Raw genomic sequence first — 6,751 nt, forward strand, 5'->3', positions numbered from 1 at the left:
AAACATAAAGAACTAAGTATTTTTGGGAGTAGTATTGAGCACCAATATGGGGATGCGAGTTCATAATAACTCACAACCCCATAAACCATGTAGCCATCATGGGTAAAAAGGGTCATACTTTTTAGATGAATCCTTTTCGCATAGACTAGTGGATCCACTTAGTGAGTTAGCTTCCTATATCACGGCAAGGTATAGGATGGGCCTCGGCAGCGTGAGGTAAAGCCCTGTATCATCACCATAGTTCTTAAGTGATGGTTGTCGGTTAGAGAAACTCCCACATCAGTAGTAGCATGGTTTCTCAAAGGGTTCTGCTTAGTGTGAATGGGGGTATGGGACTTCATTCATGCATTGCACTAGTAGAATTTGAGAGAAAGCATGGTTGAACTCCCTTTAAGGACAGAAGCGCATCCAAACCTCGTTCTTTTGTATTATTAGTTTGTTGGAATAGATAATATACATATATGATCAGATGCATATGTAGGTAAGGACTGCTTAGAGTTGGACACAGAATGCCTAATTCAAATTGAAATGTACAATGATCTGGGAAATAAGATTTTCCTTTTCTTAAAAGAGAAAAAATGAAATAGATCCACTTTCTGGATTATTGCCGATGTAATCATAAAAACCAATTTTTTCAGGGACCGGATAAACTTTGATTTTCGGCTAACCCAGCACCAACTCTTCAATAGATTTCTTGCTGGAGTATCTCTCTTAATCTTAAGGTGAAGCGCCTTTTAGCCAGCTGAAGGAAGGTCGCGTTAACGCCCTTGCAATCAGAAAGCCTTTTGATAACCTTACTACTAATAGAAAGGGGAAAGATGCGCTCAATCCCTTGCTTCTTGCTCTAACTTAGGAGTAGGGGCTGACGAGCTTTTTCCGCAGGCTGCTATGCTAGTTGTAGCGCGATAGCGCTTTACTAATATAATAGAAAGTCAAGTTAGTGTTATGGTGCAGCGGAAGGCCCCCTCTCCTTACAGTCAAGTGGCTGAACGCCCCTCGAATCTTCCTTGAGTTGACGTCACTGGGACATCTACCGCTTGGATCCTGCCTTGTTAGTCATCCGTAGAGCTAAAGGAAATTTTTGAAGCCATTCCCATACCCACATACCAATACCAACCAGGGTGGCTGTTCAGTAAGTCCTACCCCTAAGAGAAAGGAGAAATTGCTTGCGCGCTTCGTCAAGTAAGAGAGAGGATCTTGCGAATTGGTAGCTGTGAAACTAGCTCTGGCCGATTCGATCAATAATGGGATTCTTGGCTAGAGAACCTAAGCCTTAGCCTAGTCTATATCCACAGCTGACGCAACCATCTTTTCTAGCCAGATAGCGAGCGATCACTCAACATCATTGTTGTTCATTGGATTCCGGAGGAACTACTTCGTTAGGATTGGGGAATTGCTGCGATTCTTCCTGAATAGCCTGGATTCTCCCGTCGAGTATGATATTATGATTATGAATTGACAACATGTTTTCAACAGTTTTTCTTTATATTGCACTTGTTTTAAACTGCTTTATAATGAAATGAGTTTATTTAAGTATTCAAGAGTTGAGAAGAGCCAAGGTAGGTGTTTCTTTCATAATCCCTTTCGAGCCTATGTTGTTTTAGCATTCCAACTCGCATACTTGTACTTTTAATATACTGATGCCAGTTGGCCTGCATCGTCTTATGATGTAGACACATGTAATTAGGATCGGCATCCGACACATTCATTGATCCAGTGAGCAGTTCAGAGTTTGTTGGTGAGCCTCTTTGCATTCTAGAGGACTCCTTCAAATTGCTTTCAGTTTTAGTATTAGTTCATTAGGATGTCGCGGGCCTGTCCCGACATCCATCTCAGTTGTTTAGAGGCTTCATAGATAGTCAGACAGTCGGACAATCAGTTAGTGAATTCAGTTGTCTTTACTTTTCATTTCATATGTTAAGACTTGAGTTGCCATTTTGGCCAAGTTGAATGTTGACTATTAAACATTCTAAGTTATTTCATTAGTTAAGTTGAGTAATGTGCTATTGATCTTTATAAATATGCATATAGTCTTCCTCTAAGGTTAGTAAGCCAGGCCAAGGGTTCGCTTGAGGCCAACAATGATCTTCGAGTGTTGGCCACGTCCAGGGTGTAGGCTCAAGACGTGACACAATGATACCAGTGTTATTGAAGATCATGAAGGTGATAATGTAGCAGTTAGGCAAAAAGATCAAAATAGTCATCTAGAGTTTCCCATCCTACTATCTGGATGAAAGATTATGTTACTCCAAGATGTTATACTCACTCTCAGAGAAACTATGTATCCTATGATAATGTGACTTCTCATTATAAAACATATTTGTCTAAGTTATCCACTGACATTGAGCCCATAAACTATGAGGAGACAGTGAAAGACACAAGATAGGTGAAGGTTATGCAACATAAGATTCAAGCATTAGAGGAGAATGGAAGTTGGAAAATAGTTCCACTGCCAGTGGAAAGGCAACTATACGTTGTAAATGGGTTTTCAAAATCAAATATAAAGTTGATGGTGAAGTTGACAGGTTCAAAGCTAAAGGGTATAGTCACACTGAGGGGATTGATTATCAAGAGACCTTTTCTCTTGTTGTGAAGATGGTAACTATGAGATCATCATAGCCTTAGCAGCAGCTGAAAACTGGAAAATTTATCAGATGGATGTATTCAATGTCTCCAAGGTGATTTGTTTGAGGAGATTTACATGGAACTACCTAAAGGGTTCTGTAGCATAGGAAAGGATAAGAACCTTGTCTGTAAACTTGTTAAGTCTCTCTATGGACTTAAGCAAGCATCAAGACAATGGAATGCAAAATTGACTGAGGCATTGTGCATTTCAAGTTACACACAAAGTCATCTAGATTACTCTTTATTCACAAAAAGAAGAGGATCTAGAATGGTGATAATCCTAGTATATGTTGATGACCTGTTAATTACAGGTAATGATATTGGATTAATAGAAGAAACCAAGCATGTATTGTATAGTCATTTCAAGATTAAAGATTTAGGTGAACTCAAGTATTTCTTGGGAATTTAATTTTTAAGGTCTAGAAAGGGAATTGTGATGAATCAAAGGAATTATGCCCTTGAGTTGATAGCTGAGGCAGGACTGGGGAATGCTAAACCAAATGTAACACCTCTGGAATGTAACATGAAGTTGACCAATATAGAGTATGATCGGAATGCTCAAACCACCGATGTTTTTATGTGAAGATGTTTCCATATATCAAAGACTTGTGGGCAAGCTACTATACCTTACCAACACAAGGCCAAATATAGCTTTTGCAATACAGTCCTTGAGCTAATTCATGCAACGACCAAAGATGTCACACTGGATTGTTGCCTTAAAAGTAATCAAATATATCAAACTTGAACTTGGAAGAGGATTATTAATGAGTTCTGATAGCAAGCTCCATTTGATAGGTTATTGTGATGCAGATTGAGTTGCATGTCCAAGTATTAGAAGGTCTGTAATAGGTTTTGTATTGAAATATGGTGATTCGCCCATATCTTGGATGTCGAAGAAGCAAAATACAGTGTCAAGAAGCTCTGCAGAGGCTGAGTACATGAGTCTAGCTAGCCTGACAACTGAAGTGGTGTGGATTGCATATACAATGAACTAAAAGTAAAGTTGATTGAACCAACTTCTATATATTGTGATAGCAAAGCTGCTATACAAATTGCTGCAAATCCTGTGTTTCATGAGTGTACTAAGCACATCGAGATTGATTGTCATTTCATTCGAGAGAAAATTCAAAAAGGTCTCATTCAAACCATCTATGTCAACACTAAGGATCAACAGGCTAATTTGCTGACTAAGGCACTAGGAAGATGTAACATCCGGCAATTTGAAATAGCTAAGAAGAGACTTAGAATTTGAAAACTTTCAATTTTTGGAAAGGATTTGAAAATCTGGAAAATTTGGCTGAGTATGGAAATCAATGATTTTTGGCCAACTTTGAGCAGTTATAACTTCTAGCTCAGGATGATTTAGGAGTAGTTCCAGTTATGGTTGTGAAGCTTGTGGAATGATCTTTCCAACGCCACCGAGTTTGCTCAATTCCGAGTTCGTATGAGCGAGTTATGGCCTTTGAAAGTTGGGCAGTTGACAAGGAAATCCGTCCGGGAATCATTAAGGGCATTTTGGTCTTTTCCCTAGCTATTTCTTTTGAGGATGTATTGTTGTATAGGGCTGATCTTTGGATCATTTTGTTCCATTTTTTAAGAGAGTGAAGGCTAGGGCTTGAGAGTGAAGAAGAGAAGAAGAAGAGAAGAAGAAGAGAAGAAGAAGAGAAGAAGAAGAGAAGAAGAAGAGAAGAAGAAGAGAAGAAGAAGAGAAGAAGAAGAGAAGAAGAAGAGAAGAAGAAGAGAAGAAGAAGAGAAGAAGAAGAGAAGAAGAAGAGAAGAAGAAGAGAAGAAGAAGAGAAGAAGAAGAGAAGAAGAAGAGAAGAAGAAGAGAAGAAGAAGAGAAGAAGAAGAGAAGAAGAAGAGAAGAAGAAGAGAAGAAGAAGAGAAGATGTTGTTAGGGTTGTTAGTTGTTGAAGTTGTTGGAATTGTTGTTAGGGTTGCTAGTTGTTGAAGTTGATAGTTGAAATCTATGGGTTGTTGAGGGATTTTTGTGCTTCCAAGTGTATGGGTTGAAACCTTGTTTTGGGAGGGTTTAGAGCTAGAAAAAAAGAGGATCCCAATAATAGTCAGTTTCTCAGAAGCGATCGACGGACTAGAGGTACGGTCTGTAGATCGGTCTACGGACCGTCGATCCCCTCCTTAGTTCCACACTTAGAATTTTCAAAAATTCAGGTATTGGAACCCTCTCAGGATCACTCTACGGACCAACAGTACGGTCCGTAGATTGATCTACGGACCGTCGATGGACACCGTGGTTCCACACTTGGCCATTTTCCTGAATTGTCCTCAAATACCTTGCCTGCTGATCTACGGTCGTCACTTACGGACCGTGAATGGACCTACGGTCCGTAGATCACTTCCGTCAAGGCCATGTTTCTGCATTTCTTATTGTACCTATGTTTCCAAGTTGTCTCCAACACTTCAAGTTGTATCAAAATGTTTAGAACTCATTCATAACAGGTGATTATATCCCTTGAATCCATAATTCAATTCAAGGAGAGTTAGAATCGAGTTAAAGAGAAGTTAGAGTCAAGTCAAACAAGGTTAATAAGTCAGTTCAAGCAAGTTTTCAAAGTTGTTCGAGAGTCTTTAATGAACGTTTTTACTTCATTCTAAGGCTCAAGTTGCAAGTCAAGTAAAGAGTTTAAAGTTGAGTTCATTTCTCAAAGTTATTAGGGAACTATGTATTCCCAAAGAAGTTTTTAAAGAAATGTTTTCACATTTAAACAAGGTTGGAAACTAAGATTTCCAAAAGAGCCTTCGGGCCAGTTTTTCAGAAAAAGAGTTATCGTTTTCTAAATGAAGCAAGGTTGGAAACTGAGATTTCCAAAAGAGCCTTCGGGCAAGTTTTTGAGTAATTATCTCATATCAGCAGGAAGAAATATGTTTTAAAACATAAGAGCCAGCACTACAAGAAAACTGCCCAATAGCGAAGGGAAAACTGGTCGCTATAAGTACGAACCTGGTCCCAAAAAGGGAAATAGCGACCAGTTACACTTGTCCTTATAGGCCTAGTCGCTAATGACCTTTAGAGACGAGATTATCGGGCTGGTCGCTGATTCTTTTTCGCGACTAGTATATCACTGGTCCTCAAACAGTCAGTCAGTCAGTCAGTAGTTTTGAGTCTCTCATCCATGTATATGTATGTATATGTAAATATTCTATTTTGAGACTCGAGTTGCCCCTTTGGGCCTTATTTTTTTATCAGTTAAGTTGTTTATGTCTTTGCATGGCATTGAGTTATTCTGTTGAGTCAGGTTTCCGCTGAGTTAAGAAAGCCAGGCCAAGGGTTCGCTTGGGGGCCAGCAATGGTCTCTGAGTGCCGGTCCCGCCCAAGGTGTAGGCTCGGGGGCGTGACAGAAGATCACAACATGACTTTCTTCTAGACAAGCTTGGAGTATTGAATCTCTTTAGTACATCCAGCTTGAAGGGGAGTATTGAAATTGGTTAAGTGATTGATCAATTATGTTAGATAGGTCGTTAATTGATTAACTATGTTAGTTGGTGAAATGGTTAGCTTAGGTGTTTAATTAACCAACCTGATTAATGATCAGTTAGGAGTTAGTTAGTTAGCTACAAGTTTGCTACTATTGTAGCTGCAACACCTGTATAGAATGCATTGTATAAATACCCACATCTGTAACTAACTCACATAAGCTTTGAATGAATGTGAGCTTCTTCTTCTTCAATATGATTCTTTCTGTAAATCTCAATAGTTTATAAAGATAAATTTATTTCAAATGAAGTATGAATTATTTATTTCAAGCTTATTTATGAGATATTCCATCTTATTTATCGAGCAAATATATCTTTAATTCTATTATGTATCAATAAGATTTCTCTACTTACATTTTTTTTTCTTATAAAATCATTCAATCAAATTTGTCATAAAAAATCTCCTTAACATCTTGAAATAGGGGTGTACAAAACCAAACCGAAAACCGAACCAAATCGCAAACCGAGAAAAAAAACCCGACTAGTGGTTGGTTTGACTTGGTTTGGTATTGAAAAAAAAAACCCGACTATATTTGGGTTGGTTTGGTTTTAACTAAAAAAAACCAACCCGACATTATATATATAATTTAAAAATTTTATTTTATACATAAAAATATTTACTTTGATATAA

The sequence above is a fragment of the Solanum tuberosum genome, unplaced genomic scaffold, assembly GCF_000226075.1.
Source record: "Solanum tuberosum cultivar DM 1-3 516 R44 unplaced genomic scaffold, SolTub_3.0 scf00181, whole genome shotgun sequence".
Lineage (NCBI taxonomy): Eukaryota > Viridiplantae > Streptophyta > Magnoliopsida > Solanales > Solanaceae > Solanum > Solanum tuberosum.